The sequence below is a fragment of the Heteronotia binoei genome, chromosome 8 (assembly GCF_032191835.1).
Source record: "Heteronotia binoei isolate CCM8104 ecotype False Entrance Well chromosome 8, APGP_CSIRO_Hbin_v1, whole genome shotgun sequence".
In the NCBI taxonomy this organism is placed as follows: Eukaryota; Metazoa; Chordata; class Lepidosauria; order Squamata; family Gekkonidae; genus Heteronotia; species Heteronotia binoei.
Genome location: NC_083230.1, coordinates 68,401 through 82,605, shown reverse-complemented (window position 1 = coordinate 82,605; position 14,205 = coordinate 68,401).

Sequence of the window (14,205 nt, the reverse complement as noted above, 5' to 3'; positions counted from 1 at the left end):
TGAATTACATAGATTTAGTCCTGCTTAATATATCTCCTCAGTACTGTTATAAATCCGTTCAATGGCTTTCCAGTATGAACCCCAATGTAAGCTTCATAGAATGCGATGTAGAATTATGGAAAAACACTAAGTAGATGTTTGTTATAATTCTATAAGATTACGTATTTACTAGCTATTGCTATCTCATCAATGCTTATATGAATCCCATCAATCTCCTTCCAGAAAGAATGCCATTGTAAACTGATTAGAATTAAACGGAGAATTTTAGAAAAACACTTAGTGAAGGTTTGTTATGGTTACCTTGAATTACATAGATTTAGTCCTGCTTGATATCTCCTCAGTACTGTTATAAATCCGTTCAATGGCTTTCCTGTATGAACTCCAATGTAAGCTTCATAGAATGCTATGTAGAATTATGGAAAAACAGTAAGTAGATGTTTCTTATAATTCTATAAGGTTACGTATTTACTAGGTATTGCTATCTCAGCAATGCTTGTATGAATCCGATGAAACGCCTTCCAGAAAGAATGCCATTGTAAACTGATTAGTATTAAATGGAGAATTTTAGAAAAACACTTGGCGAATGTTTGTTATGGTAACCTTGAATTAGTAGATTTAGTCCTGCTTTATATCTCCGCTATACTGTTATGAATCCGTTCAATCGCTTTCCGCTATGAACCCCAATGTAAGCTTAATAGAATGCTGTGTAGAATTTTGGGAAAACAGTAAGTAGATGTTTGTTATCTATAAGATTACGTATCTACTAGGTATTGCTATCTCAGCAATGCTTAAATGAATCCGATCAAACGCCTTCCAGAAAGAATGCCATTGTAAACCGATTAGTATTAAATGGAGAATTTTAGAAAAACACTTGGCGAATGTTTGTTATGGTAACCTTGAATTACATAGATTTAGTCTTGCTTGATGTCTCCGCAGTAGTGTTATGAATCCGTTCAATAGCTTTCCAGTATGAACCCCAATGTAAACTTAATAGAATGCTATGTAGAATTATGGAAAAACAGTAAGTAGATGTTTGTTATAATTCTATAAGATTACGTATATACTAGGTATTGCTATCTCATCAATGCTTATATGAATCCGATCAAACTCCTTCTAGATAGAATGTCATTTTAAACTGATTAGAATTATATGGAGAATTTTATAAAAACACTTAGCGAAGGTTTGTTATGGTTACCTTGAATTACATAGATTTAGTCCTGCTTAATATATCTCCTCAGTACTGTTATAAATCCGTTCAATGGCTTTCCAGTATGAACCCCAATGTAAGCTTCATAGAATGCGATGTAGAATTATGGAAAAACACTAAGTAGATGTTTGTTATAATTCTATAAGATTACGTATTTACTAGGTATTGCTATCTCAGCAATGCTTGTATGAATCCGATGAAACGCCTTCCAGAAAGAATGCCATTGTAAACTGATTAGTATTAAATGGAGAATTTTAGAAAAACACTTGGCGAATGTTTGTTATGGTAACCTTGAATTACATAGATTTAGTCCTGCTTTATATCTCCGCTATACTGTTATGAATCCGTTCAATCGCTTTCGGCTATGAACCCCAATGTAAGCTTAATAGAATGCTGTGTAGAATTTTGGAAAAACAGTAAGTAGATGTTTGTTATAATTCTATAAGATTACGTATTTACTAGGTATTGCTATCTCATCAATGCTTATATGAATCCGATCAAACTCATTCCAGAAAGAATGCCATTGTAAACCGATTAGTATTAAATGGAGAATTTTAGAAAAACACTTAGCGAATGTTTGTTATGGTAACCTTGAATTACATAGATTTAGTCTTGCTTGATGTCTCCGCAGTAGTGTTATGAATCCGTTCAATAGCTTTCCAGTATGAACCCCAATGTAAACTTAATAGAATGCTATGTAGAATTATGGAAAAACAGTAAGTAGATGTTTGTTATAATTCTATAAGATTACGTATATACTAGGTATTGCTATCTCATCAATGCTTATATGAATCCGATCAAACTCATTCCAGAAAGAATGCCATTGTAAACCGATTAGTATTAAATGGAGAATTTTAGAAAAACACTTGGCGAATGTTTGTTATGGTAACCTTGAATTACATAGATTTAGTCCTGCTTTATATCTCCGCTATACTGTTATGAATCCGTTCAATCGCTTTCCGCTATGAACCCCAATGTAAGCTTAATAGAATGCTGTGTAGAATTTTGCAAAAACAGTAAGTAGATGTTTGTTATAATTCTATAAGATTACGTATTTACTAGGTATTGCTATCTCAGCAATGCTTGTATGAATCCCATCAATCTCCTTCCAGAAAGAATGCCATTGTAAACTGATTAGAATTAAACGGAGAATTTTAGAAAAACACTTAGTGAAGGTTTGTTATGGTTACCTTGAATTACATAGATTTAGTCCTGCTTGATATCTCCTCAGTACTGTTATAAATCCGTTCAATGGCTTTCCTGTATGAACTCCAATGTAAGCTTCATAGAATGCTATGTAGAATTATGGAAAAACAGTAAGTAGATGTTTCTTATAATTCTATAAGGTTACGTATTTACTAGGTATTGCTATCTCAGCAATTCTTGTATGAATCCGATGAAACGCCTTCCAGAAAGAATGCCATTGTAAACTGATTAGTATTAAATGGAGAATTTTAGAAAAACACTTGGCGAATGTTTGTTATGGTAACCTTGAATTAGATAGATTTAGTCCTGCTTTATATCTCCGCTATACTGTTATGAATCCGTTCAATCGCTTTCCGCTATGAACCCCAATGTAAGCTTAATAGAATGCTGTGTAGAATTTTGGAAAAACAGTAAGTAGATGTTTGTTATAATTCTATAAGATTACGTATCTACTAGGTATTGCTATCTCAGCAATGCTTATATGAATCCGATCAAACGCCTTCCAGAAAGAATGCCATTGTAAACCGATTAGTATTAAATGGAGAATTTTAGAAAAACACTTAGCGAATGTTTGTTATGGTAACCTTGAATTACATATATTTAGTCATGCTTGATGTCTCCGCAGTAGTGTTATGAATCCGTTCAATAGCTTTCCAGTATGAACCCCAATGTAAACTTAATAGAATGCTATGTAGAATTATGGAAAAACAGTAAGTAGATGTTTGTTATAATTCTATAAGATTACGTATATACTAGGTATTGCTATCTCATCAATGCTTATATGAATCCGATCAAACTCCTTCTAGATAGAATGTCATTTTAAACTGATTAGAATTAAACGGAGAATTTTAGAAAAACACTTAGTGAAGGTTTGTTATGGTTACCTTGAATTACATAGATTTAGTCCTGCTTGATATCTCCTCAGTACTGTTATAAATCCGTTCAATGGCTTTCCTGTATGAACTCCAATGTAAGCTTCATAGAATGCTATGTAGAATTATGGAAAAACAGTAAGTAGACGTTTCTTATAATTCTATAAGGTTACGTATTTACTAGGTATTGCTATCTCAGCAATGCTTGTATGAATCCGATGAAACGCCTTCCAGAAAGAATGCCATTGTAAACTGATGAGTATTAAATGGAGAATTTTAGAAAAACACTTGGCGAATGTTTGTTATGGTAACCTTGAATTAGATAGATTTAGTCCTGCTTTATATCTCCGCTATACTGTTATGAATCCGTTCAATCGCTTTCCGCTATGAACCCCAATGTAAGCTTAATAGAATGCTGTGTAGAATTTTGGGAAAACAGTAAGTAGATGTTTGTTATCTATAAGATTACGTATCTACTAGGTATTGCTATCTCAGCAATGCTTATATGAATCCGATCAAACGCCTTCCAGAAAGAATGCCATTGTAAACCGATTAGTATTAAATGGAGAATTTTAGAAAAACACTTGGCGAATGTTTGTTATGGTAACCTTGAATTACATAGATTTAGTCTTGCTTGATGTCTCCGCAGTAGTGTTATGAATCCGTTCAATAGCTTTCCAGTATGAACCCCAATGTAAACTTAATAGAATGCTATGTAGAATTATGGAAAAACAGTAAGTAGATGTTTGTTATAATTCTATAAGATTACGTAAATACTAGGTATTGCTATCTCATCAATGCTTATATGAATCCGATCAAACTCCTTCTAGATAGAATGTCATTTTAAACTGATTAGAATTATATGGAGAATTTTATAAAAACACTTAGCGAAGGTTTGTTATGGTTACCTTGAATTACATAGATTTAGTCCTGCTTAATATATCTCCTCAGTACTGTTATAAATCCGTTCAATGGCTTTCCAGTATGAACCCCAATGTAAGCTTCATAGAATGCGATGTAGAATTTTGGAAAAACAGTAAGTAGATGATTGTTATAATTACATAAGATTACAGGTACTAGGTATTGCTATCTCCTCATTGCTTTAATAAATCCGATCCATGTATTTCCACAAAGAATCTCATTGTAAACTGATAAGAGTTAAACGGAGAATTTAGAAGAACTCTTAGCGAATCTTTGTTATGGTTACCTTGAATTACATAGATTCGGTCCTACTTGATATCTCCGCACTTCTGTTATAAATCCGTTCAATCGCTTTCCACTATGAACACCAATGTAAGCTTAATAGAATGCTATGTAGAATTTTGGAAAAAAAGTAAGTAGATGATTGTTATAATTACATAAGATTACAGGTTCTAGGTATTGCTATCTCCTCATTGCTTTTATAAATCCGATCCATGTATTTCCACAAAGAATCTCATTGTAAACTGATAAGAGTTAAACGGAGAATTTAGAAGAACTCTTAGCGAATCTTTGTTATGGTTACCTTGAATTACATAGATTTGGTCCTACTTGATATCTCCGCAATTCTGTTATAAATCCGTTCAATCTCTTTCCACTATGTACACCAATGTAAGCTAAATAAAATGCTATGTAGAATTTTGGAAAAACAGTAAAGTAGATGTTTGTTAAAACTGCATAAGATTACAGTTACTAGGTATTGCTATCTCCTCATTGCTTTTATAAATCCGATCAATCTATTTACACAAAAAATCCCTTTTAAAACTGATTAGAATTAAATGGAGAATTTTAGAAAAACTCTTAGCGAATCTTTATGGTTACCTTGAATTACATAGATTTAGTCCTACTTGATATCTCTGCAGTTCTGTTATGAATCCATTCAATCGCTTTCCACTAGGAACACCAATGTAACCTTAATAGAATACAATGAGGAGATAGCTTTCTACTAAGAACAGCAATGTAAGCTTAATAGAATGCTATGTAGAATTTTGGAAAAACAGTAAAGTAGATGTTTGTTAAAACTACATAAGATTACAGTTACTTGGTATTGCTATCTCCTCATCGCTTTTATAAATCCGATCAATCTATTTACACAAAGAATCCCATTTTAAACTGATTAGAATTAAACGGAGAATTTAGAACAACTCTTAGCGAATCTTTGTTATGGTTACCTTGAATTACATAGATTTGGTCCTACTTGATATCTCTGCAGCTCTGTTATAAATCCGTTCAATCTCTTTCCACTATGTACACCAATGTAAGCTTAATAGAATGCTATGTAGAATTTTGGAAAAACAGTAAGTAGATGTTTGTTATAATTACATAAGATTACAGGTACTAGGTATTGCTATCTCCTCATTGCTTTAATAAATCCGATCAATCTATTTACACAAAGAATCCCATTTTAAACTGATTAGAATTAAACGGAGAATTTAGAACAACTCTTAGCGAATCTTTGTTATGGTTACCTTGAATTACATAGATTTAGTCCTACTTGATATCTCTGCAGTTCTGTTATGAATCCATTCAATCGCTTTCCACTAGGAACACCAATATAACCTTAATAGAATGCAATGAGGAGATAGCTTTCTACTAAGAACAGCAATGTAAGCTGTTATAAATCCGTTCAATCGCTTTCCACTATGTACACCAATGTAAGCTTAGTAGAATGCTTTGTAGAATTTTGGAAACACAGTAAAGTAGATGTTTGTTATAATTACATAAGATTACAGTTACTAGGTATTGCTATCTCCTCATTGCTTTTATAAATCCGATCCATGTATTTCCACAAAGAATCTCATTGCAAACTGATTAGAATTAATTGGAGAATTTAGAATAACTCTTAGCAAATCTTTGTTATGGTTACCTTGAATTACATAGATTAGGTCCTACTTGATATCTCCGCAATTCTGTTATAAATCCGTTCAATCTCTTTCCACTATGTACACCAATATAAGCTTAATAGAATGCTATGTAGAATTTTGGAAAAACAGTAAGTAGATGGTTATTATAATTATATAAGATTACATAGTTACTAGATATTGCTATCTCGTTATTGCTTGTATGAAACCGATCCATCTCTTTCCACAAAGAATCCCATTGTAAACTGATTAGAATAAAACGGAGAATTTTAGAGAAACGCTTAGCGAATGTTTGTTATGGTTACCTTGAATTACATAGTTTTGGTCCTACTTGATATCTCTGCTATTCTGTTATAAATCCGTTCAATCTCTTTCCGCTATGTACACCAATGTAAAACAGTAAGTAGATGGTTATTAGAATTATATACGATTACATAGTTACTAGATATTGCTATCTCGTCATTGCTTGTATGAAACCGATCCATCTCTTTCCACAAAGAATCCCATTGTAAACGGATTAGAATAAAATGGAGAATTTTAGAAAAACACTTAGCGAATGTTTGTTATGGTTACCTTGAATTACATAGATTTAGTCTTGCTTGATGTCTCCGCAGTAGTGTTATGAATCCGTTCAATAGCTTTCCAGTATGAACCCCAATGTAAATTTAATAGAATGCTATGTAGAATTATGGAAAAACAGTAAGTAGATGTTTGTTATAATTCTAAAAGATTACGTATATACTAGGTATTGCTATCTCATCAATGCTTATATGAATCCGATCAAACTCCTTCCAGATAGAATGTCATTTTAAACTGATTAGAATTATACCGAGAATTTTATAAAAACACTTAGCGAAGGTTTGTTATGGTTACCTTGAATTACATAGATTTAGTCCTGCTTAATATATCTCCTCAGTACTGTTATGAATCCGTTCAATGGCTTTCCAGTATGAACCCCAATGTAAGCTTCATAGAATGCGATGTAGAATTATGGAAAAACACTAAGTAGATGTTTGTTATAATTCTATAAGATTACGTATTTACTAGCTATTGCTATCTCATCAATGCTTATATGAATCCCATCAATCTCCTTCCTGAAGGAATGCCATTGTAAACTGATTAAAATTAAACGGAGAATTTTAGAAAAACACTTAGGGAAGGTTTGTTATGGTAACCTTGAATTACATAGATTTAGTCCTGCTTGATATCTCCTCAGTACTGTTATAAATCCGTTCAATGGCTTTCCTGTATGAACTCCAATGTAAGCTTCATAGAATGCTATGTAGAATTTTGGAAAAACAGTAAGTAGATGCTTGGTATAATTATATCAGATTACATAGCTGCTAAAAATATCTATCTCCTCATTCCTTCTATGATTCTGATCAAACTCCTGCCGCAAGGAATGCCATTGTAAACTGATTAGAATTAAACGGAGAATTTTAGAAAAACACTTAGCGAATGTTTGTTATGGTTACCTTGAATTACATAGATTTAGTCCTGCTTGATGTCTCCACAGTACTGTAATGAATCTGTTCAATAGCTTTCCAGTATGAACCCCAATGTAAGCTTAATAGAATGCTATGTAGAATTATGGAAAAACAGTAAGTAGATGTTTCTTATAATTCTATAAGATTACGTATTTACTAGGTATTGCTATGTCATCAATGCTTATATGAATCCGATCAAACTCATTCCAGAAAGAATGCCATTGTAAACCGATTAGTATTAAATGGAGAATTTTAGAAAAACACTTGGCGAATGTTTGTTATGGTAACCTTGAATTAGATAGATTTAGTCCTGCTTTATAAATCCGCTCTACTGTTATGAATCCGTTCAATCGCTTTCCGCTATGAACCCCAATGTAAGCTTAATAGAATGCTGTGTAGAATTATGGAAAAACACTAAGTAGATGTTTGTTATAATTCTATAAGATTACGTATTTACTAGCTATTGCTATCTCATCAATGCTTATATGAATCCGATCAAACTCCTTCCAGAAAGAATGCCATTGTAAACTGATTAGAATTAAACGGAGAATTTTAGAAAAACACTTAGCGAAGGTTTGTTGTGGTTACCTTGAATTACACAGATTTAGTCCTGCTTGATATCTCCTCAGTACTGTTATAAATCCGTTCAATGGCTTTCCTGTATGAACTCCAATGTAAGCTTCATAGAATGCTATGTAGAATTATGGAAAAACAGTAAGTAGATGCTTGGTATAATTATATCAGATTACATAGCTGCTAAAAATATCTATCTCCACATTCCTTCTATGATTCTGATCAAACTCCTGCCGCAAAGAATGCCATTGTAAACTGATTAGAATTAAACGGAGAATTTTAGAAAAACACTTAGCGAAGGTTTGTTATGGTTACCTTGGATTACATAGATTTAGTCCTGCTTGATATCTCCTCAGTACTGTTATAAATCCGTTCAATGGCTTTCCAGTATGAACCCCAATGTAAGCTTCATAGAATGCTATGTAGAATTATGGAAAAACAGTAAGTAGATGTTTGTTATAATTCTATAAAATTACGTATATACTAGGTATTGCTATCTCATCAATGCTTATATGAATCCGATCAAACTCCTTCTAGATAGAATGTCATTTTAAACTGATTAGAATTATATGGAGAATTTTATAAAAACACTTAGTGAAGGTTTGTTATGGTTACCTTGAATTACATAGATTTAGTCCTGCTTGATATCTCCTCAGTACTGTTATAAATCCGTTCAATGGCTTTCCTGTATGAACTCCAATGTAAGCTTCATAGAATGCTATGTAGAATTATGGAAAAACAGTAAGTAGATGTTTCTTATAATTCTATAAGATTACGTATTTACTAGGTATTGCTATTTCAGCAATGCTTGTATGAATCCGATGAAACGCCTTCCAGAAAGAATGCCATTGTAAACTGATTAGTATTAAATGGAGAATTTTAGAAAAACACTTGGCGAATGTTTGTTATGGTAACCTTGAATTAGATAGATTTAGTCCTGCTTTATATCTCTGCTATACTGTTATGAATCCGTTCAATCGCTTTCCGCTATGAACCCCAATGTAAGCTTAATAGAATGCTGTGTAGAATTTTGGAAAAACAGTAAGTAGATGTTTGTTATAATTCTATAAGATTACGTATTTACTAGGTATTGCTATCTCATCAATGCTTATATGAATCCGATCAAACTCATTCCAGAAAGAATGCCATTGTCAACTGATTAGTATTAAATGGAGAATTTTAGAAAAACACTTGGCGAATGTTTGTTATGGTAACCTTGAATTAGATAGATTTAGTCCTGCTTTATATCTCCGCTATACTGTTATGAATCCGTTCAATCGCTTTCCGCTATGAACCCCAATGTAAGCTTAATAGAATGCTGTGTAGAATTTTGGAAAAACACTAAGTAGATGTTTGTTATAATTCTATAAGATTACATATTTACTATGTATTGCTATCTCATCAATGCTTGTATGAATCCGATCAAACTCATTCCAGAAAGAATGCCATTGTAAACTGATTAGTATTAAATGGAGAATTTTATGGTTTGTTATGGTTACCTTGTATTACATAGATTTAGTCCTGCTTGATATCTCCTGAGTACTATTATAAATCCGTTCAATGGCTTTCCTGTATGAACTCCAATGTAAGCTTCATAGAATGCTATGTAGAATTATGGAAAAACAGTAAGTAGATGCTTGCAATAATTATATCTGATTACATAGCTGCTAAACATATCTATCTCCTCATTCCTTCTATGATTCTGATCAAACTCCTGCCGCAAAGAATGCCATTGTAAACTGATAAGAATTAAACAGAGAATTTTAGAAAAACACTTAGCGAATGTTTCTTATGGTTACCTTGAATTACATAGATTTAGTCCTGCTTGATGTCTCCACAGTATTGTAATGAATCTGTTCAATGGCTTTCCAGTATGAACCCCAATGTAAGCTTAATAGAATGCTATGTAGAATTATGGAAAAACAGTAAGTAGATGTTTCTTATAATTCTATAAAATTACGTATTTACTAGGTATTGCTATCTCAGCAATGCTTGTATGAATCCGATGAAACGCCTTCCAGAAAGAATGCCATTGTAAACTGATTAGTATTAAATGGAGAATTTTAGAAAAACACTTGGCGAATGTTTGTTATGGTAACCTTGAATTAGATAGATTTAGTCCTGCTTTATATCTCCGCTATACTGTTATGAATCCATTCAATCGCTGTCCGCTATGAACCCCAATGTAAGCTTAATAGAATGCTGTGTAGAATTTTGGAAAAACAGTAAGTAGATGTTTGTTATAATTCTATAAGATTACATATTTAGTAGGTATTGCTATCTCATCAGTGCTTGTATGAATCCGATCAAACTCATTCCAGAAATAATGCCATTGTAAACTGATTAAATGGAGAATTTTAGAAAAACACTTGGTGAATTTTTGTTATGGTAACCTTGAATTAGATAGATTTAGTCCTGCTTTATATCTCTGCTATACTGTTATAATAATAATAATAATAATAATAATAATAATAATATTTTATTTTTATATCCCGCCCTCCCCGCCAGGCGGGCTCAGGGCGGCTAACAGACATGGGGATCCCATGATTCACATAAAACAACATAAACAGTTTTAAATATATCAGTCACAAATAAATTATTTAAAATAGTTAAAATATATAAAATGGTGCTAAAATACTGTATCATAATGTACGCAAGATGGCTAGATGTCCATTCGTTGGATTAATCAAGTTCTATCTCAAAAGCCAGCTGGAAAAGAAATGTTTTGCAAGCCCTGCGGAACTGGTTCAGGTCCCGCAGGGCTCGCACCATCTCAGGAAGGTCGTTCCACCAACGAGGGGCTATCACCGAGAAGGCCTGCTCCCTGGTAGCCTTCAACCTAGCTTCTCTTGGCCCAGGGATTGTTAGTAAGTTCTGAGAACCGGATCTCAGCGCTCTCTGGGGCACATATGGGGAGAGGCGGTCCTTTAGGTAGGCAGGTCCTCGGCCATATAGGGCTTTAAAGGTGATGACCAGCACCTTATAGCGAACACGGTAGACAACCGGCAGCCAATGCAGATCCCGCAGCCCAGGCCGCGCAGGTTCCCACCGTGGTAGTCCCTCCAGTAGCCTGGCCGCCGCGTTCTGGACTACCTGAAGTCTCCGTGTTCGGTATAGGGGCAGCCCCATGTAGAGGGCATTGCAGTAGTCCAATCTCGAAGTGACCGTTGCGTGGATCACAGTTGCTAGGTCGGTGCGCTCCAAGAAGGGAGCCAACTGCCTCGCCCTCTTAAGGTGAAAGAAGGCGGATCTAGCAGTGGCGGCTACCTGGGCCTCCATTGATAAAGAGGATTCCAGTAGCACTCCCAGGCTCTTGACTTTGCGCACTGGTACCAGTGGCGCACCGTCAAAGGCCGGTAAAGTGATCTCCCCTCCCGGTCCGCCGCGGCCCACGCAAAGGACCTCAGTCTTCGCCGGATTCAACTTCAGCCCGCTCAGCCTGAGCCAGTCAGCCACGGCTTGTAATGCCCGGTCCAAATTTGTAGGGACATCGCCAGCCCGGCCGTCCATCAATAGATAGAGCTGGGTGTCATCTGCGTATTGATGACAACCCAGCCCATACCTCCGTGCAATCTGGGCAAGGGGGCGCATAAAGATGTTAAACAACATCGGGGAGAGAACTGCCCCCTGAGGCACACCACAATGAAGTGGGTATCTCTGAGACAGCTCCCCCCCAATTGCCACCCTTTGTCCCCGACCATCAAGAAAGGAGGAGAGCCACTGTAAGGCTAGCCCCCGAATTCCTGCGTCGGCGAGGCGGCGGGTCAGCAGCTGATGGTCGACCATATCGAACGCAGCCGATAGGTCTAGCAACAGCAATACCGCCGAGCCGCCTCGATCCAGTTGTCGTCGGAGGTCATCCATGAGGGCGACCAGGACTGTTTCCGTCCCATGGCCCGGGCGGAAGCCGGACTGGCATGGGTCTAGGACGGAAGCGTCCTCCAGAAATTCCTGTAACTGCACCGCCACAGCCCTCTCGATAATTTTGCCCAAAAAGGGCAAGTTTGAGACCGGCCGGTAGTGTGCCAATTCGGCCGGGTCTGATGACGGTTTTTTCAGGAGAGGGCGGACCAATGCCTCTTTCAGGGGTGTTGGAAAAACGCCTTCTGAAAGGGATCGATTTATAATATCCCGTATAGGATATCTTAATTCCTCCTGGCAGGCCTTAATTAGCCAGGAGGGGCATGGGTCCAGATCACAAGTTGTGGATCGTGCAGTGCCAAGAATTCTGTCGACTTCCTCCAAGCTGAGCGGGTCGAAGCAATCCAGAGTTAACTCAGAAGACACGCATTGGGTTTCGAGTCCACTTACTGCCTCAAAATTGGCGGGGCAGTCCTGGCGGAGCGATTGGACCTTATCCGCAAAGAATTTTGCAAAAGCCTCACAGCCAATCTCCAATTCCTTAGCTTTTGAATTGCCTTGAGGCAATGTAGTCAGATTCCGAATTATTCTAAATAATTGGGCTGGGCGCGAATTTGCGGATGCAATCTTAGCCGCAAAGTATGTTTTCTTTGCGGCCTTGATTGCCATCTCATAGGACTTCATAAACTTCCTGTAAGATGTTCTAATCGCCTCGTCACGAGTACGTCGCCATTGCCTCTCTAGCCGTCTAAGGCCTTGTTTCAGCTGGCGTAATTCCGGGGTATACCACGGAGCCAGCTTAGTCCGAGGTCGCAGAGGGCGCCGAGGTGCGATTTCCTCGATGGCCCCAGAGAGCCGGCTATTCCAGGTCTCAATCAGGCCATCGAGGGAATCGCCAGAGGGCCAGGGGTCCCGTAGAGCCATCTGGAACCGTTCCGGGTCCATTTGGCTCCGCGGGCGAGCCATAATCGGCTCCTCGCCTAAACAGGTTTGGGGGGGCATATTTACACGGGCCTTGAGAGCGAAGTGATCCGACCATGGCACTACCTCTGCGGTTATGTCGCTCACTACAATCCCGGCCGCGAAGATCAGGTCTAACATGTGTCCGGCCTGGTGAGTGGGGGTTACAACAAATTGAGAGAGTCCCAGTGTCGCCATGGAAGACACTAGGTCCGTCGCCTGACTGGAGGAATCCATTCAATCGCTTTCCGCTATGAACCCCAATGTAAGCTTAATAGAATGCTGTGTAGAATTTTGGAAAAACACTAAGTAGATGTTTGTTATAATTCTATAAGATTACGTATTTACTATGTATTGCTATCTCATCAATGCTTGTATGAATCCGATCAAACTCATTCCAGAAAGAATGCCATTGTAAACTGATTAGTATTAAATGGAGAATTTTAGAAAAACACTTAGCGAATGTTTGTTATGGTAACCTTGAATTAGATAGATTTAGTCCTGCTTTATAAATCCGCTATACTGTTATGAATCCGTTCAATCGCTTTCCGCTATGAACCCCAATGTAAGCTTAATAGAATGCTGTGTAGAATTTTGGAAAAACAGTAAGTAGATGTTTGTTATAATTCTATAAGATTACCTATATACTAGGTATGGCTATCTCATCAAATCTTATATGAATCCGATCAAATTCCTTCCAGAAAGAATGTCATTTTAAACTGATTAGAATTATACGGAGAATTTTAGAAAAACAGTTAGTGAAGTTTTGTTATGGTTACCTTGAATTACATAGATTTAGTCCTGCTTGATATCTCCTGAGTACTATTATAAATCCGTTCAATGGCTTTCCTGTATGAACTCCAATGTAAGCTTCATAGAATGCTATGTAGAATTATGGAAAAACAGTAAGTAGATGCTTGCAATAATTATATCTGATTACATAGCTGCTAAACATATCTATCTCCTCATTCCTTCTATGATTCTGATCAAACTCCTGCCGCAAAGAATGCCATTGTAAACTGATTAGAATTAAACAGAGAATTTTAGAAAAACACTTAGCGAATGTTTCTTATGGTTACCTTGAATTACATAGATTTAGTCCTGCTTGATGTCTCCACAGTATTGTAATGAATCTGTTCAATGGCTTTCCAGTATGAACCCCAATGTAAGCTTAATAGAATGCTATGTAGAATTATGGA